General features: G+C 46.1%; 1 pseudogene; it reads left to right on the top strand.

Annotated features, from left to right (window-relative positions):
- Nucleotides 1-1,707: 1,707 nt before the first annotated feature.
- The window catches only part of LOC147105892 (protein transport protein Sec61 subunit alpha-like), a 36,630-nt pseudogene continuing 10,680 nt past the window's right edge, over nucleotides 1,708-27,657 (top strand).

A 27,657-nucleotide genomic window follows, 5' to 3' on the forward strand; every position in this document is an offset into this window, starting at 1 on the left:
TCTATCAAACACCCAGTAGGACGACCATTAATCTTGATGTCCATCATAGATTTCGACAAGGAACACGGTATGGTCTGGTCAATCGTAACCGAGGCTAGAGTAAAACGATAGGCGGCAGCAGAAAAGACATTGGGTACAGGATTTCCCTTACACACTTTACTAAAATGTCCCTGTTTCTTACATTTAAAACAGGTAGCCTCTCTGGCTGGGCATCTTTGCCTGGGGTGTTTAGATTGGCCACAAAAATAACACTTAGACCCATGGGGTACAGCCGCAACAATAGGATTAAGTGGAGGCTCCATCGGTGTTATGGATGCCTCCATACTCGGAACACACGAGGCTGAGAGAGACGCACGGGCTGATGCATACACTTCTAAATTCTTCTGGGCTACATCTAACGATCGAGCAGTAGCGACGACCGTTTTTAAAACTAACGAGTCGTTCTCGAGGAGTCTCCGTCTAATATAATTAGATCGGAGGCCAGATATGAAAGCATCGCGGATGGCTTCTTCCTGATACACTATGGCAGAGACAGTCTTGTAGTTGCAATCCTTAGCCAAAGCCTTAAGGTCCTGCAGGAAATCGTCCAGAGATTCCTCAGGTAATTGCCTGCGAGTAGACAAGAGATACCTGGTATACTTCATTAACCGACTTAAGGTACTGGGCCTTAAGGGCTGCGAAGGCCTCTTCATATGTAGTAATATCTTCAATTATCGAGTAAGTTTGATGACTTACCAAGTTGGTTAGAAGACCCAACTTGTTAACCGTCGAATCGAGCGATGCGATGAAGTATTCAAAACATCGAAGCCAATGCGTAAACTTCTTCGACGCATCTGCCGAATGGGGATCGATATCCAGACGCTCTGGTTTCAAAAATCGATCCATCTTCCAAAAGTTGTTACTTAATAAAATTGATGTGCCAAATGACTGCCTGAATCCATGAGGTTAAAGCTTAAAACTAAAGGCTTTTATTAAGTAAGAACATGGCATCAATTTAGCACAGTTCATCACTGACCCAGCCCTTGGTAGAACATTCCAGAAGAGGGGCGGGGCTAGGGAGGAGCATAAGTTGTTACACTGGTTCAACATTCCAGACATTAGCATGTACAACAACAACAACAACAACAATACAAATGCCAGAACACAGAGTTATTTCATCACAGGTTTAATGCCACCTTTTGAGTTTAAGAACAGCTCCTGCCAGTCGATGCATTTCTACAAATGAAGGTACCTAGTAAAGTGTGGCACAGCCTTACTTTAAGCCCATGTTCTCACTCGTGGCTCAGTGCGAGATGTTCTTACAGCACAGTCCAAGTTGCGCGCAGGGACAGCATCCACCCACCCTTCTAATCTCTACTGCATGGTGCTTCAGCTCCAGTGTGTTCTCCCAACATTTACAAAAAATGCAATTCTCTCCGTGGTTTCTTTGCAACATTGTCAGCAGGAAGCTATCATAAAGAACCAAATAGCTTGTGTACTCTGGCTTTTTTTGTCTGTTTCTGTCCGTTGTTCCCTCGATCTCTGTCGTTCCCCCTCGATCTCTGTCGTTCCCCCTCGATCTCTGTTGTTCCCCCCGCCTTCCTCAGTTGGCAAAATAGTGGAAAGAGAAGGGAAAGTTTTGTTGGAGAATTGTCCCAAATCCTGCGTTGTTTACAAGCTAGGGGGACCCCATCGGACACAGAATTTTTACTAGGTTGCTTGAAATTAATGTTCTTGCCTATTGTAGTTAAACTTTTAGAAGTCATCAAGCCCTTTTGTGCTGTTCTACCTGAAATCCAGAAGCCGGAAAAAAAGGTAAATGTAATTTTAATTCATGTTCTTTTGAATGTTACATCTCGCTCAGACCTCTTTGTAAACATTGCTGTGTTCTAATCTGCTTTAACCAGATCTACGCTGTTGGTTCCTCACTATCAGAGCATCATTTTCAAGAAGGTTCTTTTTCCCTGGGTCGGTGAGCTGGAATTGGCCCACTGTTCTTTCTCATCTGTATCTATCTTGTGTGCCTTCGAGTCTTTGAACACAAAATAAGTTGCTTGAACACATTCTTGGCAACCCTGCTATCTTTTTGAGGCAGAAAATAGGGTCATAGAGTCATAGGGGGAAAAATTCAGTTGTTTGCGCCTCCCGTTAGCGCCTTAAGAGGGCGCTAATGGGGCGCAAAGCAACTAGCGCCCGGGCACGGCGATGTTTGCACCGCTCGCGAAATTAACTAGTCATTTTGCAGCGGCGCTAAACACTACCGCCACGATCTCCTGCGCCAGCAGATCGTGACGTCAGTCGAGTGCGCAACGCCCCGGTAGCGCCCTGGACTGGATATTGAATGGCGCCCCCTGCCTTACCACCTGCTGCTAGCAGCGACAGGTTGAGGGGAGCGTTTTGCGTCAGAAAGGGACTAGGGGAGCGCTATTTAAAGGCGACTGCTTCCTGCCTTTTTTTGTTGGTGACATTTTTGCACCACGCATTCTGAGAGAGAGAGAGAGAGAGAGACTTCTGGAGAGATTCAACGCTGTGTGAAGGAGTTTTGGGTACTGAGCAGCACTTTGCAGGTTCATTTTGATTTGTCCTTCCTTGCTTCACCAGCGCTCTGAGGTAGCGCCTCGCTCCTCGGCCTTTGCACCTTAAGACATGTGAAAAGCGCCTGATTTAGCGCTCCAATCACCTCCAGAGGCGATAAAAGCCAAGTTTGCCATCGGAGGCAATAATTAGCGCCAGGCGCTAAACTTTGCGCACGGCCAATAATGGCGCCCCAAATTTTTCCCCCATAGAGTCACCGAGTTATACAGCACAGAAAGAAACCCTTCGGCCCATCGTGTCAGCACCGGCCATCAAGCCCTGGCTAGTCTAATCCCATTTTCCAGCACTTGATCCGTAGCCTTGTATGCTACGGCGTTTCAAGTGCTCATCTAAATGCTTCTTGGGTGTTGGTAGGCAAGTCAGCATTAAAATACATTTATCGGCAAAAACCTTCCCTGTTCATTCACCAGAGGTTCTTCACCGTTCACGAGGCTTTGGGGGAAGAGGCTGAGCGAGCCCCCACCCCTGTAGTTTGGGAAAGTCACAGGGTCAGTTTTGGAAGTTGGTAGCCTTTTGGCCTGGGATTTGGTGGAAAAGTAAATCCAGCTCAAAAATATAAATCGTCAGAAAATATTGAAATTGAAGTATGTCGCGAGGGATGACGTGCTGAGTCTGCTCTGATTTAGTGCTGGTGATTATTTTAACTCTCAGGATGTGGGTGTCGCTGGCAAGGCCAGCATTTATTGCCCATCCCTAGTTGCCCTCGAAGGTGGAGGTGAGCTGTTGCCTTGAGCACAGCTGAGTGCCTCGCGGGGCCATTTCAGAGGGGCACTTAAGAGTCAAACACATTGGTCTGGAGTCACATATCGGCCAGACCGGGTAAGGACAGCAGATTTCCTTCCTAAAAAGACATTAGTGAGCCAGGTGGGTTTTTACAACAATCCAGTAGTTACATGGTCATTATTACTAATACTAGCTTTTTGTTCCAGATTTATTTAATTGAATTTAAATTCCCCAGCTGCCGTGGTGGGATTTGAACTCATGTCTCGGGATCATGAATATCCCCATCCTCAAAGATGGTGGAGCCCAGCACGTGAGTGCAAAGGACAAGGCTGAAGCATTTGCAACCATCTTCAGCCAGAAGTGCCGAGTGGATGATCCATATCGGCCTACTCCTGAGGTCCCCACCATCACAGAAGCCGGTCTTCAGCCAATTCAATTCACTCCATGTGATATCAAGAAACGGCTGAGCGCACTGGATACAGCAAAGGCTACGGAAAACATCCCGGCTATCGTGCTGAAGACTTGTGCTCCAGAACTAGCCGCGCCTCTAGCCAAGCTGTTCCAGTACAGCTACAACACTGGCATCTATCCGACAATGTGGAAAACTGCCCAGGTATGTCTTGTTCACAAAAAGCAGGACAAATCCAATCCGGCCAATTACCGCCTCATCAGTCCACTCTCAATCATCAGCAAAGTGATGGAAGGTGTCATCGACAGTGCTATCAAGCGGCACTTACCAAAAACCTGCTCACTGATGCCCAGTTTGGGTTCCGCCAAGACCACTCGGCCCTCAACCTCATTGCAGCCTTGGTCTAAAGATGGACAAAGGAGCTGAATTCCAGAGGTGAGGTGAGAGTGACTGCCCTTGACATCAAGGCAGCATTTGACTGAGTGTGACATCAAGGAGCCCTAGTAAAACTGAAGTCAATGGGAATCAGGGGAAAAACTCTCCATTGGCTGGAGTCATACCTAGCACAAAGGAACATGGTTGTGGTGGTTGAAGGTCAATCATCACAGCCCCAGGACATCGCTGCAGGAGTTCCTCAGGGCAGTGTCCTAGGCCCAACCATCTTGAGCTGCTTCATCAATGACCTTCCCTCCAACATAAGGTCAGAAATGGGGATATTCACTGATGACTACAGTGTTCAGTGCCATTCACAACTCCTCAGATAATGAAGCAGTCCATACCCGCATGCAACAAGACCTGGATGACGTTCAGGCTTGGGCTGATAAGTGGCAGGTAACATTCGTGCCACAGAACTGCCAAGCAATGACTATCTCCAACAAGCGAGAGTCTAACCACCTCCCCATGACATTCAATGGCATTACCATCGCTGAATCCCCCACCATCAACATCCTGGGGGTCACCATTGACCAGAAACTTAACTGGACATAAATACTGTGGCAACAAGAGCAGGTCAGAGGCTGGGTATTCTGCAGCAAGTGTCTCACCTCCTGACTCCCCAAAGCCTTTCTACCATCTACAAGGCACAAGTCAGGAGTGTGATGGAATACTCTCCACTTGACTGGATGAGAGCAGCTCCAACAACACAAGAAGCCCGACACCATCCAGGACAAAGCAGCCCACTTGATTGGCACCCCATCCACCACCTTAAACATTCACTCCCTCCACCACCGGCGTACAGTGGCTGCAGTGTGTACCATCTACAAGATGCACTGCAGCAACTCGCCAAGGCTTCTTCGGCAGCATCTCCCAAACCTGTGACCTCTTCCACCTAGAAGGACAAGGGCAGCAGGCACATGGGAACACCACCACCTCCAATTTCCCCTCCAAGTCACACACCATCCTGACTTGGAAATATATCGGCCGTTCTTTCATCGTCGCTGGGTCAAAATCCTGGAACTCCCTCCCTAACAGCACTGTGGGAGTACCTTCACCACACGGACTGCAGCGGTTCAGGAAGGCGGCTTCTCAAGGGGCAATTAGGGATGGGCAATAAATGCTGGCCTTGCCAGCGACGCCCACATCCCATAAACAAATATAAAAGAAATTAATTCAGGCCCCTGGATTATTAGTCCAGTAACATAACCACCATGCTACCGTACCTGTGGTGATCAAGAATTTAACTGTCCAGTCTTCCTTCAAACAGAAGGCTCTGTCATGAAGACCACATTGTACAGGAAACTTTCTTTTATCCGGCACGGACGGGACCGACGTGGTGCCGGTTCATCAAAAATTCCGGATAACCGAACGCTGTAGTAAAAGATAGGGCGAGCTTACAGCTCCGTATAAAGCAACAAACCCTGTTGCTTAGCAACAACTGTAGAACAATGGACACAAGTTTCAAGCGTCTCTGTAGCTTAGCAACAGCTGCAGCCACACCCTTGCACAGCACAGATGGAAGAAGGGAAATACAATATGAAGTAAAACCTACTCCTGAATTTTGCCGGTTAACCGAGATTTCCGGTTATTTAGGTGCCGGTAAATCGAAAGTTCCCTGTATACAAGTTCTTTAAAAGCAGCATTTGAAGTTTGCGACAGACTGCACCAAACAGGGAGGACATTGCTCCTCCATTAGAAATAAGATTGAAATTGGATATACATTTTCCTTTGGAAAGCGAGGCGATTAGAGTGCACGTGGAGCCGCGTGATATGCAATTAAAAAATAATTAAACCTGTTGTCTGCAAGCGAGACTTTTCCTAAGAGGGTTAGTGATTGACTTGTGCCTAAGCATTTATCGCTATCCTCGAGGGCCATAATTTGTGCTTGATGACCACAGCAATGCAGTGAAAGAGGGATTCTGCAGTGATGTGACTTTGGTGCTCATGTTGGACATGATCCTGTGTGTTGGCAGTGTGACATTGGAACAAATGCTTAGCAATTTATATGTAACCGAAAGCTACATTCATATTTTAACTTTATTACTATAATAGAGAGATGTTTTTTCTGCTTGCCTAACTAGATTTTAGGCTTATTTACATCTAGCACGTGTTTATTTGCTTGCCTAACTTATCCTAGGTATAATATTGAATTTATCAGGTGTGTCAAAATCCTGTTTTGTCGGCAGTCGTTTGTTCAGTCAACATAGAATAATATGAGGGATTCAGAAACCAGCCACTAGCTATCATTCCGAACTTCCTTGCATTAATATACTCAGCTACTGAACTGTTTCGAATGCAGGTCAGAACTTTCATAATTCCTCTTGCTACTACCTTCCTGTCCTGTACCTGTCCTGTACCTGTCCTGTACCAAGAATATTCCATTAAAATTGCATAATTATCTATCCATAGAAATTGGAACACTGCTACTGTGTCTAGTACTGCTAAAATCTGCTAGCGAAGGCGGAGGAGTCACGGACCACGCTGGCAACGAGAGGAATTCTAAAAACTGCAGATTGCATGATAAATGGGTCAGTAAATTTTAATGTAAAAATTGCCAGAGATCAGCACTGGGGTCTAATTTGCCAGTGCAGCCTTCGGTCGCCTACAGAGCAGCAGTAATACCCGCCCTGCTGTATGCCTCAGAGACATGGACCATGTACAGTAGGTGTAGTGTATGTACCTTTAAGGGGAGAACTACTTTTTTCAGCTCCTGTATACTGTAGTACCGGCAGTGACCACACCTGTATATAAACCCTGAGTAGGGATCTGTACGTTAGTTTTAGAGTAACCCTCATCCAGTAAATACCTGTTGATTGTTCCTGCAGTCTCGTGTCTAGTTATTGAAGGACACACTACATCAAAAATACACGGATCTAACAGTGGCGACAAGGCAGATTCGAACCTACCTGCAACTCTGCATTACCTCCCAGGGATTCGCTCCTGGAGAACAGTGGAAGAAAGTTGAGGCCAGAAGCACGGGCGTCGACCACGAGCAACCGCCCAGTCATCCAGCAGAGATTGAGCATCGCAGGGGAGGCTGTTGAGAGCTGGGCTTGGTTCTCCCGTCACGGTGGTCCAGCGAAACGGGCTGGCAACAGGTACGGCGCAGACCCTTCCCGGACAGCGGCGGCTAGAGCCGACCGACGGCACAGAAAAGACCGAGCAGCGTCGACGGGAGAAGAGAGAGGGTAGAGCGCACAGGGCGCAGCCGGTGTTCAGGACCGAGCGGCGTTGACGGGAGAAGAGAGAGGGTAGAGCGCACAGGGCGCCGCCGGTGTTCAGGACCGAACAGCATCGACGGGAGAAGAGAGAGGTGCGAAAGAAAACGCGCAGAGCGCAGCCGGTGTTGAAGGGATGAGCAGCGTCAGCGGGGAAGAAAGGGAAACGCGCAGAGTGCAGCCGGTGTTCAAGGGCCGAGCAGCCGCAGCGGAGAAGAAGGGAGAGCACGGGAAACGCCATTTTGAGCCGCAGCGGAGAAGAAGGGAGAGCGCGGGAAAACGCCATTTTGAGCCGCAGCGGAGAAGAAGGGAAGCGCGGGAAAACGCCATTTTGAGCCAGTCTAACCACACCTAGGGATGCCGAAGAGTGGCAGTATCACAGCGTTCGACAATGAAGTCGAAGATTGGACGACATATGTCGAACGCATAGAAGTGTACTGCAAGGCGAATGAAGTGCCAGATGAGAGGAATGCGCTGGTATTGTTGAATTCCATGGGTGCAAAAACGTATGGCTTACTGCGAAACCTAGTAACCCCAGAGAAGCCAGTGGACAAGGATTTTGGAAACATAGTGACAACCCTACAGAACCACTTAAACCCCACACCGCTGCTGATAGCAGAAAGATTTAAGTTTCACAAAAGGAACCAGCATAAAGATGAAAGTAATGCTGAGTATTTAACGGAACTGCGTAAGCTATCGAAACACTGCCAGTTTGGAGCGGGACTGGCAGATACCTTAAGGGGCAAGTTTGTGTGTGGGCTTCAAAGTGAAGGAACCCAGAAACGGCTTTTACCTGAAAAGGACCTTACGCTGGAAAAGGCTTTCAGCATGGCAGTATCACACGAAGCAGCAGCATGGGGCGCTGCAGAGATACAACGGAGACCGCAAGAATGTGGCACAAATGAAATGTCATACGGAACAGAGAAGTGTTATCGCTGCGGCAGAACAACACACGACCATAATGATTGCTGGTTTAAGGACAAAGTGTGCAGACAGTGTGGAAAAGTAGGACACATAGCAAGAGTCTGCAGGTCGGGAAAGAAAACCAGCAGCAAGAAATCTCCACAGGAGAAGTACAAGAAGGTACATAAGGTGACGGAGAGTAGTTCAGACGAACAGAAAAGTGATACAGACTCCGGAAGCAAGGAGCTGGGTTGTCTGAAACTACATAAGGTGATCCAAACGGAGGATCATCAAACTATCTGGGTCACGCTCAAGATAGCTGGAGTCCAAGTGAAAATGGAATTGGACACAGGATCAGCCCTAACAGTCATAAACCGAAGGGACTACAAGTGGCTATTCTCACATATACCTTTGAGAGATACAGAGATTGTCTTGAAGACGTACACGGGGCAAAATGTCTACCCCAAAGGAAAAATAAGGGTGAACGTTGTATATAACGGTAAGGAAACACCAAAAATGGACCTATATGTATTGCCAGATGGAGGACCACCACTACTAGGACGTGAATGGATCCGGAAGATACAGCTAGATTGGCATTCCATACAAGCACTGACTGTAGATGCCAAAAAGGATGACGACACCACACCTGGACGACTGTCAAAAATGCTAACTGATGCACAAGAAGTGTTCCAGGAGGGACTTGGAACACTAAAAGGCATAACAGCGATGATCAAAATAGAGGAAAATGCAAGCCCAAAGTTTTTTAAGGCCATCGTTCCTGTAATGAAGAGGTCATTGAGTAATACGCCTGGTGAACCAAAGAAAGTTCGCATCTGTGGGGACTTTAAGTTGACAGTGAACCCAGTCCTTCACACGGTACAATATCCGCTTCCGCGGATTGAAGATATTTTCGCCTCGCTATCTGGAGGGAAACGCTTCACTAAGATTGATCTGGCCCAGGCGTACCTGCAAATGGAGGTAGAAGAAGCCTCGAAACAGTACCTCACGATCAACACTCATAAAGGTCTCTACCAATACAACCGGCTGGTGTTCGGGGTAGCATCAGCTCTGGCTATTTGGCAAAGGGCAATGGATCAAGTCCTGCAAGGGATTCCAGGGACCCAGTGTTATTTGGACAACATCCTGGTCACGGGCGAAAATGACAGTGCTCACCTTGCCAACCTGGAGCAGGTGCTCACTAGATTGAAGGAATATGGGCTCTGAGCAAATCGCCACAAATGCGAGTTTTTCCAGAAGCAGATCTCGTATTGTGGCCACGTTATTGATGAAGAGGGGTTACATAAGTCCCCTGAAAAGATTGAGGCAGTAGTCAAGGCTCCAGCGCCGGAAAATGTGTCACAACTGAGGTCGTTCCTCGGGCTGGTGAACTACTACCATAAGTTCTTGCCGAATTTGTCTACAGTACTACACCCACTGAACACCCTACTGCAAACGGGGGTACCATGGAAGTGGAATGACGAATGTAAACGAGCTTTCCAGAAGTGCAAAGAATTGATCACATCAAAAGAGGTGTTGGCTCATTTCAACCCAGCACTACCAATTCGATTGGCGTGTGATGCATCACCCTATGGCATTGGAGCGGTGCTGTCGCACAAGTTCCCGGACGGCTCGGAGAGGACGGTAGCCTTTGCGTCTCGGTCACTAACCTCAGCCGAGCGTAACTACGCCCAGATTGACAGGGAGGCCCTCAGCCTGGTCACAGATCACAGATCACAGATCACAGAATCTACAGTGCAGATAGAGGCCATTTCGGCCCATCGAGCCTGCACCGACACATATCCCACCCCATCCCCGTAACCCCACGTATTTAATCCCCTAACACTAAGGGTCAATTTATCATAGCCAAATCAACCTAACCCGCACATCTTTGGACTGTGGGAGGAAACCGGAGCACCCGGAGGAAACCCACGCAGACACAGGGAGAATGTGCAAACTCCACACAGACAGTCGCCCGAGGCCAGATTTGAACCCGGGTCCCTGGCGCTGTGAGGCAACAGTGCTAACCACTATGCCACCGTGCCCCCCGTGCCTCCCCGTGTGGGGAGTGAAAAAGTTCAACCACTATCTGCACGGGCAGAAGTTCACCTTGCTGACGGACCACCAACCACTTGTCTCCATCTTTAATCCAAAGAAGGGCGTGCCGGTGATGACTGCGCAACAGCTACAAAGACGGTCACTTTTTCTAGGGGCGAACCAATATGAAATCGAGTATAAGGGCACGAAACAGCATGGAAACGCTGATGGGCTATCACGCCTGCCACTGCCTACTGCGGAGGAAGCACCAGCAGTGGACCCTGTCGAAATATTTCATTCGACTATAATTGAACACTTGCCAGTAACTAACGCTGATATAGAGAAGGAGACCCGAAATGACCCGACACTGTCTCGGGTATATGACTTGACGGTGAAGGGATGGCCAACACATGGCGACTCACTTGTTGCCAGCATTCTCATCCAGAAGAGAACAGCTGTCAGTATGCCAGGGGACCTTGATGTGTGGATCCCAAGTGGTAATTCCACCCAAGTTAAGGGGGAGAGTGCTCAATGAGCTTCACGAAGGCCATCTGGGAGGGGTAAAAATGAAAAGCCTTGCTAGGGCTTATGTGTGGTGGCCGGGGATCGATCAGCAAATCGAGGACCTGACAAAGAGCTGCTCAGGATGCCAGAAGGTCCAAAATGCACCACCACATGCCCCTCTACACCCATGGGAGTGGCCCTCATCTCCATGGCAATGGGTGCATATTGATTTTGCTGGTCCATTCATGGACTCAATGTTTCTAATAGCCGTGGATGCGCACTCGAAATGGCCTGAGGTGATCAAAATGTCGTCCACCACCACGGAGAAAACTATTGCAGTCCTACGGACCATATTTGCCAGGAACGGCTTGCCAGAGCAGATTGCTCTGATAACGGACCACAGTTTGTGTCCGAAGAGTTTCGAAGATTCATGAAAAGGAATGGGGTAAGGCATTACACATCCGCCCCGTATCATCCAGCCACAAATGGATTGGCTGAGAGGTTCGTACAAACCTTTAAGAAAGCAGTAAGGGCCATGTGCGATGACGACATTCCACTGCAGCATAAGGTGGACAATTTCCTGTTAGCCTACAGAAATGCGACACATGCAGTCACCAACCAGACCCCGGCCATGATGTTCTTTAACCGAAGGTTGAGATCTCGTCTGGATTTGCTCAGACCAAATGTACGAAGAGATGTTGAGAATAAGCAATTCCAGCACATCAATGAGAAGCCAACAAGGACCTTCAATGTAGGGCAACCAGTCTTGGCCCGCGACTACCGAACAGAGAAATGGCAATCAGGAACGATATGCACACGGCAGGGGCCACTAATGTACACAGTGGATGTTGGGGAGAACATTGTGAGACGCCATGTCGACCAGATCCTAGAGTCACAGGAATGAGTCAACCCCATGTCTCGCGCACCTGGTGATGAACCCGACATACAGGTAGTATCTACCCCAGAAACAGTAGCATCGGAAGCTGATGAACCAACTGACGACAGGGGGCCTCCGCACCAAGAACAAGCCACTCAGGAAAGGCGCTATACAGAAAGGATCAGGAAGCCGCCCCAAAGACTGAATTTATAAATGGACTATTTTCAGTTAATGTGCATGTTAAAAGTGTTAATTGTTAAATGAATGTTATGGTAGTGTCAATCTAAAAGGGGAGGAATTGTAGTGTATGTACCTTTAAGGGGAGAACTACTTTTTACAGCTCCTGTATACTGTAGTACCGGCAGTGACCACACCTGTATATAAACCCTGAGTAGGGATCTGTACGTTAGTTTTAGAGTAACCCTCATCCAGTAAATACCTGTTGATTGTTCCTGCAGTCTCGTGTCTAGTTATTGAAGGACACACTACATCAAAAATACACGGATCTAACAGTAGGCACCTCAAAGCACTGGAGAATTACCACCAACGCTGCCTCCGCAAGATCCTGCAAATCCATTGGCAGGATAGGCGCACCAACGTTAGTGTTCTCGCTCAGGCCAACATCCCCAGCATTGAAGCTTTGACCACGCTCGATCAGCTCCGATGGACGGGTCACATTGTCCGCATGCCCGATACGAGACTCCCAAAACAAGCGCACTACTCGGAGCTCCGACACGGCAAGAGAGCCCCAGGTGGGCAAAGGAAATGCTTCAAGGACACCCTCAAAGCCTCCTTGAAAAAGTGCAACATCCCCACCGACACCTGGGAATCCCTGGCCCAAGACCGCACAAAGTGGAGGAGAAGCATCCGGGAAGGCGCCGAACACCTCGCGCCTCTTCGCCGGGAGCAAGCGGAAGCCAAGCGCAGGCAGCGCAAGGAGCGCACATCAACCCAAGCACCCCACCCACCCGCCCCTTCAACCACCGTCTGCCCCACCGGTGACAGAGACTGTAGGTCCCGCATTGGACTCATCCGTCACCTGAGAACTCATTTTTAATGTGGAAGCAAGTCATCCTCGGTTCCGAGGGACTGCCTAAGAAGAAGAAGAAGAAATAACAACAGAAATTGCTGGAAATACTCAGCGGGCCAGGCAGCATCCGTGGAGAGAGAAACAGAGCCAACGTTTCAGGTCTGGGACCCTCCACGGAGGCTGCCTGGCCTGTTGAGTATTTCCAGCAATTTCTGTTGTTATTTCAGATTTCCAACATCCGCAGTATTGTGCAATTATATTAGAGAAGAAGAAGGTCTAGTTTGCAGATCCCTGTGCAGTTCCTTAGGAGTGTTCCTTCTATAAAAACATTTAAAACTCTTAATTTGAAGGGTTCATGTTGTCCGTCTCCGTCTATTTACCGTGTCTATTACACAGTTGCATGAAATGTTGTGTTTTTACAAAAAAAACAGTCCAACTTCTAATTTACCAATCTTATCAGATAATCAGATCATCCTCTAGTTGACTGAGGAAGACACAGAAAACACTGCTACAGTTTGCTCTTCATTTGAAGTTGTTTAATTCAAATTCATTGTGTTGTGTTATGTGAAGTGCTAAATTCGAACTACTGGATAATTTGAAGGAGTAGACGGGAAATGATTTCAGGAGTCACTTAGAGGGGTGGAAGAAAGCTAAATTAAATAGATTATGCTAACACGGCAGTCCAGCATACTGCAAATGTCACAAATTGACAAATGAAAATCTTTGTCTTTGTTCCCTTATATAATGACAGTCATCTGCAGTCATAGATTCTTCCAGCACAGGAGCCAATTCGGCCCATCACGCCTGTGCTGGCTAATGTACTGAAGAAATCTGCAGGTTCTGAGTTGATCTTCCCACAAACAAAGCCGGGGTCTGAGCTCTTGCCCAAACAGCAATTAATCTTTGAACTCGCCCAATGTTTACTGAACATCAATTAGACTTTCTCTCCGTAAAAAGACACACACCTTTAGCAGAAGAATAATGCGTTGCGTTTTACATGGTATAACGTTCCTATCCTATGATTTAGTGTGAACTGTGCTGCAGGACATTCCCTAGAACACATATATATATATATATATATATATATCTTTTAAAAAGCCAGTCTGACATCTGATTGACCTGAGCACAGCACATTCATTGGCCTGAAAGGGACACACCAAGTTGCACACAGCTGCAAATTCAACAGCAGAGTAATAGATCGTGCATTATACAGTGGTCTGTAAAACCCTTGCACTTCCCTCAGGTCCAAGGGCCGCAGATTTGAATGCCATTCATCACCAGATCTGGCTGGACATCATCGAGCACTATCGGGTCCCACTCTCGTCTGCCAGAACTTCTCACCTACTCCAGAATTAACCTGAAATGCAAAGATAATCCCCAGATTCTTTTCTCCACTGCCAACTGTCTCCTTAAACCCCGCTTCCCTTCCTCCTCTACCTTTACTGCCAACAAGAATTGCAAGGAGGTCATGGACATGTCGCTAAGCATGAGAGACTATCAGTTCAGCTGCCTCTGCTGCATCCCTTTCATCTCCTTGCCCTCCAAGCCAAGGTTCCCCCCTGCCCTACCCTGAACTTTCATCTTTCTCTAAGTTCGCTCCTATTTCTTCCTCAAGTTCATCATGTCTCTTGACCCTATTTCCACTAAACTGCTGACTACCCAACTTCCCTTCCTGGTCCCATGCTAGTTGATATTGTAAACCATTTCCTCTCCTCGAGTACTGTTCCTCTTCCTTTCAATTCTGCTGTCATCATAACCTGCCTCAAAAAAAATCTCACCCTTAATCCTTTTGTCTTTGTAAACAACAGCCTCCCTTTCCTCTTCAAAGTCCTTGAATATGTTGTCGCCTCCCAAATTCGTGCCCATCTTTCCTGCAACTCTACATTGGCTCCCGGTCCACCAGCACCTTAATTTAAAAAATTCTCACCCTCGTGTTCAAATCCCTCCATGGCCTCTCCCCTCCCTATCTCTGTGACCTCCTCCAGCTCTACAACCCTCCAAGAACTCTGCATTCCTCCCAACTCCGGCCTCTTGTGCATCCCCCTTCGCCCCACAATTGGCGGTTATGTTTTTAGCAATTTAGGCCATAAGTTCTGGAATTCCCTCCCTTAACCTCTCCTTCTCTTCACCTTTCCTCCTTTTAACTCCCCCCCACTATAAAACATACCCGTTTAACCATGCTTTCAGTCACCCATCCTAATATCTCCTTTGGCTCTGTCAATTTCTGTATGATTACGCCTGTGTGATATGCCATGGGATGTTTCCTATGCTAACGGTGCTATATGAATGCAAATTGCTGTTGTTGCTGCTATGCTCCTGTTATAAAAGTGTCCTCCAACTTGTGATGAGCAATGCTATGTGAAATCGACTGGTCTATAAATTTATAATAAAGCAGGCTTTGAGCTTGTGTTGTCCAACATATGTCATGCTACAAAAGAATTCTTTTAAAAAAGAGAAGAGCGGTCAATTTTATGCTTTTTCTTCTCAAAGGTGGAAATTTATAAGTACCTGTCAATCGGCAAACTTCCTTCACCAAACAGCAATTAAACTCTGATTTCTGGACCTATTTAGATAATCTCCTCACGGAATTCCTACACAGTGGCCTTGTAGGTTCAGACCAGGTTAACATTGCAAGCATGCTTCAGACCCCAGACTACCCATGAGCGATCATTGAGTTTTATCAGAATTTCTAAGATGAAGCCTTGCTACCAGATTACCTATACAATAGCAAAATACTACGGATGCTGGAAATCTGAAATAACAACAGAAAACGCTGGAAAAGCTCAGCAGGCCAGGCAGCATCCGTGGAGAGAGAAACAGAGTTAATGTTTCAGGTCTGGGAAGTTCTGATGAAGGGTCCCAGACCTGAAACGTTAACTCTGTTTCTCTCTCCACGGATGCTGCCTGGCCTGCTGAGTATTTCCAGCATTTTCTGTTGTTATACCAGATTACCTAGCTTGGAATCTAATTTAATTTAACTAAAAAAAAAAGCTATTTGCCTTGGTTTGGAATTTGCCCTGTGATCAAAGTGGCTACCAAATCTGAACCCTAAACTAGTACAGGTTAGTAATCCCTCATCCGAAACCCTTGGGGCCAGATGTGTTTCGGAATTTTTCGGATTTCAGAACGGTCGGGGTATCTGCAGCTCTTTTTGACATTTTCACAGTGAAATTAAACTCGAAATCACAAAATAACAAAAAATATCAGAGAGCAGCAGACGCACGTGTGACTGGCAGCAGCGCTGAAACACAACTGACGCCTCACACTTGCGTGGGTCAAGCATCGGCCGCGTCGGGTCATGTTTAGCGCCACTCGGGTCATGTCGTGCACACGAGTGACGCTCCACGAAAATTTTTTCGGTTTTCAGAGCTTTTCGAATTTCGGAATTGTGGATAAGGGGTTGTGGACCTGTAGTCAAAACAACTTTTTTTGAGCCAATGTTTTCTGCAGGTCCTGCCTGTTGTGCACAGTAAGTGTGGCATTTTTCGTTCGTGCAGGAACCAGATGTGAAATTGTGCTGATGTACATTTTGACAAAAGACCAAGATGACTTGCCTGCCTGTGGTTCAAAGTGACTTATTCTGGGGAAATTTGTGTAGCAGTTTATTATGGAGGTTGCTTAGAGCACAACCTCCCTGCATCTCATTTTAACTACCCAGTTGGAATAACTGCTGCATATTTCTCATTGAAACATGAAAAATTCTTACAGGGCTTGACAGGGTAGTTGCTGGGAGGATGTTTCCCCTGGCTGGAGAGTCTAGAACTCGGGGTCACAGTCTCAGAATAAAAGAGTCGGCCATTTAGGACTGAGATGAGGAGAAATTTCTTCTGAGAACTGTGAATCTTTCCAATTCTCTACCCCAGAGGGCTGTGGGTGCTCAGTCGTTGAGAATATTCAAAGCTGAGATTTTTGGATACTAAGAGAATCAAGGAATATGGGGATCGGGCGGGAAAGTGGAGATGAGGTCGAAGATCAGCCATGATCTTATTGAATGACGGAGCAGGCTCGAGGGGCCGAATGGCCGACTCCTGCACTTATTTCTGATCTTATTGGGTACAAAACTGGCATTTATGGAGAACTGACTGCTTTAGCTGGATTATTGAAGGACCACTTATTTTTAACACATCTATTTATTCCGTAGATACAGTTCAGAGAAAAAGTATTATGGACGGCTATCACACCCTTCATTTTCTTAGTATGCTACCAGGTGAGTGCAATTTAAAAAAAAATCAAAGTGGGTTCGTCAATTACGAGTGACACTTGAAGCTTATTAACATCTTGCTTGTCGATCCCATTGTTCGGCATCATGTCATCAGACTCTGCCGATCCATTCTATTGCATGAGAGTTCTATTGGCATCCAACAGAGGTAGGTGTTAATAGAATCGGTTTAATGTATGGCTTGTTACAAACTGTGTAATTTGTCAAGTTCCTGTTGAAGGAGTTCCCCAGAGAGAGTTTAAAAATCGAACTCTTGAGTCTTTCTTTCTTTATGCTCTGCCAAGTATTAGCTGTGAAATTAAATGGAACCCTCCTTTTCTTGAGGTATTTTACTAAAGGAAAGAACCTGCTTTGTATAGCCCCTTATTACATCTCTTGAATATCCCAAAGAACTTCACGAATGAAGTGCAATCACTATTGCGTACGCAAACATGATTGGTGCACAGAGAGATCCCAATAACAGGCTTGAGATGAATGACCGGGTAATCTGTTCTTGGTGTTGCTTGAGGGAACTGCATCAGAACTTGCAAACAGAGGAAGCAAATTTAGTGGAGGCCCGGTGTTGTGTGCAGATACAATTAGATCATTAGACGTTTGTACCTCTGGAGTTATTTATAACTAACTGGTAGTACTAGCTCATTGAAACATGCAAGATTCTGAGGGGGATTGACAGGGTAGATGCTGAGAGGTTGTTTCCCCTGGCTGGAGAGTCTAGAACTAGGGGGCACAGTCTCAGGATAAGGGGTCGGCCATTTAGGACTGAGATGAAGAGAATCTTTGCAATTCTCTGCCCCAGAGGGCTGTGGGTGCTCAGTCGTTGAGTCTATTCAAGGCTGAGATCGATAGATTTTTGGACTCGAGGGGAATCAAGGGATATGGGGATTGGGCGGGAAAGTGGAGTTGAGGTCGAAGATCAGCCATGATCTTGTTGAATGGCGGAGCAGGCTCGAGGGGCCGAATGGCGGAGCAGGCTCGAGGGGCCGAATGGCCGACTCCTGCTCCTAATGCTTATGTTAGGTTAGTATTGTGCAGGTTGATGAACTAAAATAAAATTGCTTTAAGTTCATATTAAAGTTGATTTTCACTGTATTTCAAAGTGTGATTTCTGATATTTCTCACTGAACTGATGTTTGCAGGTACCTTAATGGGACTGGGTATCTCTCCAATTGTAACCTCTGGTCTAATTATGCAGCTGCTTGCTGGAGTAAAATCATTGAAGTTGGTGACACACCGAAAGGTCGAGCGCTCTTCAATGGAGCTCAAAAATGTTAGTGTTTAGAATGCTGGTCTAGATTGGCTTTAAGGAATGGTTCCTTATTTCTGTCTCCGGCTGAAGCTTGGAATCCTATTTGACCTTGAGCTGAGTTTCCAGTCCCATCTCCTCTCCATCACACAAGACTGCCAACTTCCACCTCCATAACATGGCACGCAGTCACCCTACCTCAGTCCATCTGCTGAAGCCATAATCCCTGCCTTTGTCACCTTCAGAATCATCTATTTCAGCTCTCTCCTGGCTGACCTCCTGTCCTCCACTCTCCGTAGACCTCAGCTCATCCAACTCTCTGCTGCCTGTATCTTATCCCACATCAAGTCCTGTTCACCAATCACCCCTGTCCTCGATGACTTACGTTGGCTCCCGAGCCGCCAACGCTTCAAATTTAAAATTCTCATTCTTGTGATTAAATCCCTTCATGGCCTCGCCCCCCTCCCTATTTCTGTAACCTCCTCCAGCCCTACAACACCCCTCAACCTCTCTGTGTGAGGTTGCAGCCCCTGTTTCATTATTTGAAGAGGCTGCTCCTCGAGTTTTGGCTGCACTTCAGTCCCACGCTCCTGATCTTCGGTCACCCGGTGCGGAGGGGAGCGGGCAGGTCGGAGGACCTCCTGGTAGGACTGCTCCTGGGCCTGGCCAAAGTGGCCATTAACAGGTCCAGGCAGCGGGCGGTCGAGGGGGTTGTCCAGCCCGATTGCCTGCCTCTCTTCCGTGGCTATGTTTGCACCCGGGTGGCCCTGGAGATGGAGCACGCGGTGTCTGCCGGCACGCTCGAGGCCTTCCAAGACCGGTGGGCGCCGCGGGGACTGGAGTGCATCGTCACCCCAGGCAATGTAATTATAATTTAATTTGATAAGTTTTATTTAAAGTTCTGTTAATTTTCAGTTAATTTGGTTCAATAAAAAGAAGACTCCTCAAACTCTCCATTCCTCTGACTCTGACCTCTTGTGCATCTCCTCATCCCTTTGTTCCACCCCACAATTGACAGCTGTGCCCTCAGCTGCCTTGGTCCGAAGCTGTGGAATTCCTGTGCTAAATCCCTCCACCTCCCTTTATCCTTTTCAGACTTCTCTGACCAAGCTTTTGGTCACCCCTCCCAATATCCCCTTCTTGGTCTCCAAGTTTAGAAACATAGAAACACATAGCAGATAGGAGCAGGAATAGGCCATTCGGCTCCTCGAGCCTGCTCCGCCATTCAATGAGATCATGGCTGATCATCCAAATTCAGTACCCTGTCCCTGCCTTCTCTCCATATCCCTTGATCCCTTTAGCCTTAAGAAATATATCCAACTCCTTCTTGAATATATTGAATGAATTGGCCTCTACTGCCTTCTGTGGTAGAGAATTCCACAGGTTCACCACTCTCTGGGTGAAGAAATTCCTCCTCATCTCTGTCCTAAATGGCTTACCCCTTATCCTTAGACTGTGACCCCTGGTTCTGGACTCCCCGACCATCGGGAACATCCTTCCAGCATCTAGTCTGTCTAGTCCTGTTAATCTTTGATTACAGTGTTGGACTTTATTCCTACATTAAAAGTGGTCTATAAATGCAAGGTGTTCTTGTGTATGTTTGAGTTTCTTGGAATCATTTTAAATAAAGCATGTTTTTTGTCTTTTGAGGTCCCTGTGCTTCAAATTCAGGGCATAATTTATAGAAACGTTAATACGTTGAGCTTTCAAAAGTATCTGGAAGCAAAATATACCACATGTAAATGATATTGAAAAATTGATTCAAAGTACCAATATAAATTTTGATCTTGAATTTTCTTTCCTTTTCCTCCACCTCCTCCGCTTAAAAGTAATGTGTTTTTTCTTTTATAATGGGCATTCGAGTATAGTTTTGGAGTCGTTACTTTTTGAATATTTGCTCTTTCTCTGCAGTGTTTGGGATGATTATCACCATTGGCCAGGCTATTGTCCTATGTGATGACCGGCATGTATGGAGATCCGGCAGAGACGGGGGGGCTAGCATTTGTCTACTCCTCATTATACAGGTCAGTGCTTCAGGCTACACATAACAAATACCGACAGGATAATTTTATGGGAGTGCAGCTGGTAGGGAGCCTTGCCCACGGATGGGGCAGTAAAATCATGTGTAGCGTGTGCCCAATTTCTTGTGGGTCCTTGTGCATGAAACACAAAAAGTTAGTATGCAGGTACAGCAAGCAATCAGGAAGGCAAATGGAATGTTGGCCTTTATTGCAAGGAGTTGGAGTATAAAAGTAGGGAAGTCCTGCTACAACTGTACAGGGCGCTGGCGAGACCACACCTGGAGTACTGCGTACAGTTTTGGTCTCCTTATTTAAGGAGGGATATACTTGCATTGGAGGCTGTTCAGAGAAGGTTCACGAGGTTGATTCCGGAGATGAAGGGGTTGTCTTATGAAGAAAGGTTGAGCAGGTTGGGCCTATACTCATTGGAGTTTAGAAGAATGAGAGGGGATCTTATTGAAACATACAAGATACTGAGGGGGCTCGACAAGGTAGATGCAGAGTGGATGTTTTCCCTCATGGGGGAATCTAGAACACGGGGGCATAGTTTCAGAATAAAGGGTCGCCCATTTAAAACTGAGATGAGGAAGAATTTCTTCTCTGAGGGTCGTGAATCTTTGGAATTCTCTACCCCAGAGAGCTGTGGAGACGGAGTCATTGAATATATTTAAGGTGGAGATAGACAGAGTTTTGAACTATAAGGAAGTGAAGGGTTATGGGGAGCGGGCAGGGAAATGGAGCTGAGCCCAAGATCAGATCAGCCATGATCTCATTAAATGGCGGAGCAGGCTCTAGGGGCCGAATGGCCGACTCCTGCTCCTATTTCTTATGTTCTTACATTCTGGTATACACTGTTAGTGGAGGAGGCAGCCTGTCAGTAGTGTGGACTCGTAACATCTGTATCGCCTATTCCTGAGGGAGGGGAACATGGGTAGTGTGCTTCTTGCTGTAACTGTTTGTAGCCTATCCCCTTTTAATAGATGCATTCGGGTTCCTTTCTGCAATTTGGTTAGTTGACCCAAGAGTTCTCATTCAGAGGGAACTAATTGTATGCCTCAGGCCAACTATTCATAGAATCATAGAATGGTTACAGCACAGGAGGAGGCCATTCAGCCCGTCGAGCCTGTGCCGGCTCTCTGCAAAAGCCCTTCAGCTAGTCCCACTCCCCCGCCCTTTCCCCGTAGCCCTGCAAATTTTTTCTTTCAGGTACTTATCCAATTCCCTTTTGAAAGCCATGATTGAGTCTGCCTCCACCACCCTTTCAGGCAGTGCATTCCAGATCCTAACCACTCGCTGCGTAAAAAAGTTATTCCTCATGTCGCCTTAAATCTGTGTCCTCTGGTTCTCGACCCTTCCACCAATGGGAACAGTTTCTCTCTATCTACTCTGTCCAGACCCCTTATGATTTTGAACACCTCTATCAAATCTCCTCTCAACCTTCTCTGCTCCAAGGAGAACAACCCCAGCTTCTCCAGTCTATCCACGTAACTGAAGTCCCTCATCCCTGGAACCATTCTTATAAATCTTTTCTGCACCCTCTCTAAGACCTTCACATCTTTCCTAAAGTGCGGTTCCCAGAATTGGACACCTTACTCCAGTTGGGGCCGAACCAGTGTTTTATAAATGTTCATCATAACTTCCTTGCTTTTGTACTCTATGCCTCGATTTATGAAGCCCAGGATCCTGTATGCTTTTTTAACCACTTTCTCAACCTGCCCTGCCACCTTCAACGATTTGTGCACATATACCCCCAGGTGTCTCTGTTCATGCACCCCCTTTATGATTGTACCCTTTAGTTTATATTGCTCTATGTATAGTTTACTTACACCCTCTCTCTAGATATTTCTTGCTTGTTTACCTGAAGCTCAATCAGCTGGCGGCAGGTGACACAGACAAGACAGCCTTGGTGAGCTGCTTAATAAAATTCAGAGATTGCCCCTACTGCCAGACCACAAACCTGACACAATCTGTACCCTTCTGCTACTCCACTGCTACTAGCTATTTCTTATGTTGGCAGTGGGACAGCTGTAGACCCAAAGTCACTGCAGTCACACACGTTTGTGTTTAAGCACATCATTGGCACAGAAACGCAAGGCCATTTGTGGCCAGCACAATTTGTTTAATGCTAATCTGCACTAAGTTGAAGAGGGAGTTCAAAGGTGATGGACATTGCTGCATAGATGCAACACCTGCCCTTTCACCTCTTCCCTTCCCACTGTCCAGGGCCCCAAACACTCCTTCCATGTGAAACAGCGATTTACTTGTACTTCTTGCAATCTAGTATACTGTATTCGCTGCTCACGATGTGGTCTCCTCTACATTGGGGAGACCAAACGCAGATTGGGTGACCGCTTTGCGGAACATCTCCGTTCAGTCCATAAACAGCTTCTTTCCCAGGGCTGTCATCCTACTGAATTCCACAAATAAACTCTAAAGCCTGCACATCTGCCAATGCACTTTATTATGGTTATGTTTATGTTAATGTATTACAAGCCAAATGAATGTTGAATGTTTAAATGTCTTAATCTAAATGTACACTCTCGGGAGCCACAAGCCTACATTTGTTGTACTGCACTTGTGCACTAACAATGACAATAAAGCTGATTATGATTATGATTATTATGAAGCGTGACCCCGAGCTTCCGGTCGCCTGTCACTTTAATTCTCCGCTCCACTCCCACTCTGATCTCTCCGTCCTCGGCCTCTTACACTGTTCCAATGAAGCTCAGTGTCAGCTCGAGGAACAGCACCTCATCTTTCGATTAGGCACTTTACAGCCTTCCGGACACAACATCGAGTTCAACAATTTCAGACCATAACCTCGGCCCCTAGCCTTTTTTTCCATTTTATTTCCTCTCTCTCACACGGCAGCTGTCGATCATTCTGCCATCGCCATTTACACTTCATCTAGAGCCAGCATTTGTTTCTTTACTTGTCCCATTACCATCTCCGTTCACCTCGCACCATCATCCCTGTTGTCATTTAATCTCTCCTGCCTTCCACCCTATCACAGACCTTCCCTTTTGTTCTTTCCTCCCCTCCCCCCTCTCCCTGCCCCAACACTTGCTTAAAAACCTGTTCCATCTCCAGCTTTTTCCCGTTCTGACGAAGGGTCATCGACCTGAAACGTTAACTCTGTTTCTCTTTCCACAGACGCTGCCTGACCTGCCGAGTGTTTCCAGCATTTTCTGTTTTTTATTTCAGATTTCCAGCATCCGCAGTATTTTGCTTTTGCATTGCTGCATATCTGCCAGGTGGCGCTCGTAGAACAGATAGATGAAAGGTAAATCTGAATGCATCCTATAACTGGATCTAGAGCAGGACCATTCAATGTTCCTGTAAGCTGCGCTTTGTTCTGCGCGGTCTGTTTCTTTCAATACGTGGTCCCTTTGAATTTCTGCGCTTGCACGATATTTACACTGGGCCAGAAATTCGGGTCCCCACGGGTGAGTACGCGCTGGGTACTCACGCATAGGCCCAATGAAAGTGTCGGTTTTGTGCATGCACTGCGCATGTGCGGGAAACCGGAACTTCCGTTCCCTTAAAGGAAAGGGTTCACAGGTCGAACGCGTGCGCCAGAGAGGCAGCGCGTACGCCTGGAACTTTTGTTTTTTTTGCAGGTTTCTCCGGGAGGGTAAGTCTCCAAGAGCTACGCTTTTAAAAAGCAGGCGCAAGTGGTGAATTAAGTAAAATTAAAACATTTTTTCCGCAGGTTTATTATTTTTTAATACTTTAAAGAAAGGTAAGTTTATTTTTAGCCCCACTAAAAACTAATTAATTTTTTCAAAAATTTAAATTATTGTTTAAAATAGTTATTTTATGTAATTTATAGTTATTTTAAAAATGTGATTTAAAAAAAAAATTATTTGAAGTTTTAGTGATGTTTTGGGGCTGATCTCTATTCATAGATTTGACAGGTCTTCCTGTCAAATCTGTGAATAGAGATTCCCTGCTACCATTGGCTCCCCATGGCCCACGTGATCCCAGGGGACGCTTCGAACTAACTCCGCCCCTGGGATACGCAAGCACTGCGCGCCGGCAGTTGGAGCAGGCCCAGGATCGGAATCCCACGCGGGCCCACAGCTCAACGGCCGGCGCGCTAGGTAAGTGCAGGTCGGAGGCTTGCACCCACGGGAAGCCCCCAACCCGAATTTCTGGGCCACTGTAAAAGCTGGTGAGCGGCTGGCGCGGGACCTTGCAGATTACTTCGGGGGAACATTGGTACCATTCCATTCTGAAGCAAGCAGTGAAATGCATTAAAGCATCCCTAGGAAATCATTTTGTCTGCTCGTTTAACAAAGGCACCCAGCTGTTTATTTAGTGAAGGCTGACCCCTTTGTTAAAATATTGAACGAAGATGTGAAGATATGTGTTACTGATGCTGCTCAGTGCAGTTGTAACCAACGTGAGTTTTCATTCCTGACCTGGTCACACATTGCTTTGTGTAATAAAACACAAGCTCTTTATTCCTGCTGCTTTCTGTTCCCTTGCCCACAATCCGTATTCTTTTGTCATTTGAAAATGCCTTGTATCGTACATGCAGAAGGTAAGGAGTCGAGTGTGTGTTGAGAAAGTTACAGTTTCACAGTGGGTGCCTGTCGATTACAGAACTAAATGATAAGAAAATTGACATTATCTGACATAAGGATCTATTTTCACAAAATGGTATTTTAATAAGTTTTTTGTTTTCCTTTGTTTCTAAGCACTATAGCACATTTCTGAAACTCATGGACTTGCCTAATTTATTATGGTTCAGTGTGAATTTGTGCGAAGATGAAAAACCAAAATAAAACATTTCACTTGAGTATTCCAATGTATTGCAAGGTGGGAATGAGAAACGTCTCCAAAATGCTGGAAATGACTTGTTGATCAATGCAGTTTTTACCAGCTTTACTGTACGTCCCTGTAAGACCACTTTTATCTCCTTCCCACCTGTATACATATTCCGGAACTTTCTATATGGGATTGGTGGTCAGCAGCATTGGCTCAGTGGAGACTCCGGAACATCTTTCTCTCTCGCATTGCTTCCTTTAGATTTTCTGGATCCATATTCAATTATGCAAATTTTAGTTTAAGTCCTGGCACCTGCAGATAAGGAATTTCAAAAAGAAAATAGACACAGTCCTGGTATCTGAAAGAAATTGTGGTTATTAAATGTTACAACTGATGAAGATATCTTGCATGAAAGGGGATAATTAGATGGGCAGGCTGGATTGATCAATGATCTTCTGCCCAAAATACTTTGTTACTAATCTGTTAACTTGATGTCGAGGCATTTTGTGTTTGGTGAGTGATACTGTATATTTGTTTTTATCTTTCAGCTGTTTGTTGCTGGGTTGATCGTGCTGCTGCTGGATGAGCTGCTCCGGAAGGGTTACGGTCTGGGATCTGGTATTTTCCTCTTCATTGGTTTCCCAGATGTTTGTGGCATTGTGTGGAAAGCTTTCAGCCCGACCACCAGCAATACAGGCAGGGGTAAGCTGTGGCCTTGGATTTTGGTGGCAAGAAAAAAGACTTGCATTTCTACAGCGCCTTTCACGACCACTGGACGTCCCAAATCGCTTTACAGCCAATGAAGTACTTTTTGAAGTGTAGTCACAGTTGGAATGTAGGAAACGCGGCAGCCAATTTGCGCACAGTAAGCTCCCACAAACAGCAATGTGATAATGGCCAGATCATCTGTTTTAGTGATGTTGATTGAGGGATAAATATTGGCCCCAGGACACCGGGGATAACTCCCCTGCTGTTCCTCGAAATAGATTTTTGTGAGCACCCATGTTAGAATCATAGATTTAATTCTTAAAACTTAAAAAAAAATTGATTACTGAAGCGTTACAAAATGAGGTCGAGCACTTTTTGCAACTCATGAATTGATCATTATGTCTTTGTCCAGGCACTGAATTTGAGGGTGCAGCGATCGCTCTCTTCCATCTGTTGGCGACTCGGCAAGATAAGGTTTGCGGGAAGCTTTCTACCGACAGAATCTGCCCAATCTCATGAACCTCATTGCCACTATGTTAGTGTTCGCCGCTGTTATCTACTTTCAGGTAAGGTTAAGTCTGAAAGAGGAAGGTGTCATTTCTCTAACATGCTTTCTGATCATCTCCTTTTATAAAGTGCAAAAGATGCCAAATCTGTCTCTTTGCCTGATTTCAGATCTGGCTATTCATTTACTCAAAGTGTAAACTGCTGCAAAAATCATATTTGTAATATCAACAGTGTAATACTCTTGTGAATGTCATTCACTTAGCCGGCCCCAGCTCAGCTGCAACCGTGAGTAATGGTTTAATTTTTTTTTAAACTTCTCATTTAGATTGGTTTAGATAACCTTTATAAACCTAATTGTCTGAATCTCTTGATTTAGATTATAATCCTGTAGCTCCTATCATATTGGCCCGTAATTTCCGATCGGAGGCTTCCTGCGAGCGGAGGCCTCCTATCGGATAAAAATCTACGCCCTTACCCGAGGGCTCCCGAGGTGCGGACACTTCCAATCCTGGGCCTCTCCACAGTCGAAATGCGCAGGGCCCACGTATCCCAGGGGCGCAGGCGGTTCGTAAGCCTGCATGGGATCACGTGGGCCAGGCCAGCCAATAGGAGAAGGGAATCTCCCTTCATACACTTGACAGATAGACCGGTCAAATATATGAATGGAGATCACCCCAAAAACACTTTAAAACGTTAAATACATTTTTAAAAAACCACCACGTTTTAAAAATGAGTTAAAATTACATTAAATTAAATATTTTAAACAAAATCGTTTTTTACGGGGCTAAAAATAAACTTAAAAAAAAAGTATTATTAAATTATAAATGAGTGGGGAAAACAATTACTTTTTACTTTTTTAAACTCTCATGCTGGTAAAAGCAGGCCTCACGCTTTTACCAGGCATAAGATTTCTAAGTGTTTTCTGCGGGCGGAGGTTCTCCAGAAAGCGGAACTCTCCCCCCCGCAGAGGCCCTTCACCAGGGCAGGCGTCCGATCTGTCAAGAGCATTCTTGACAGATCAGAAATACCGGTTTTCAGCCTGAAACCAGCATTTCCAATGTCCCTATGTACACACTCGTAGGCATCGGAAAATACGGGCCATTGTATTTATTTATAACCCTATACTTCCTATCCTAAAATGTATTTATTAGAAATAAAAAAAGCATTAAGAAATTCAAGGACCTGGCAAACTTAAAAATAAATCTAATAGGGGTGGACAGAATGGCAGGCAGTGTGAGTGGAAAACTCAGCAAAGTCTATCTGAATGAAGCAGGTTCAGCCATTGTGAAGCAGACAACTTGACCTGTTAAGCCCTTCCTGAGCTTATGATAGGCGGCACTTTTCATATACTGGAGGGATATACTCTGCTGTCGAATTTATCCCATCATGAGCATGATGGCGGAACAGTGAATCGCTGATCCTTCATCGTCGCTGGGTCAAAATCCTGGAACTCCCTCCCTAACAGCACTGTGGGAGCAT

This window comes from Somniosus microcephalus, chromosome 17 (assembly GCF_052327205.1).
Source record: "Somniosus microcephalus isolate GS21.2 chromosome 17, FLI_Smic_1.0, whole genome shotgun sequence".
NCBI lineage: Eukaryota > Metazoa > Chordata > Chondrichthyes > Squaliformes > Somniosidae > Somniosus > Somniosus microcephalus.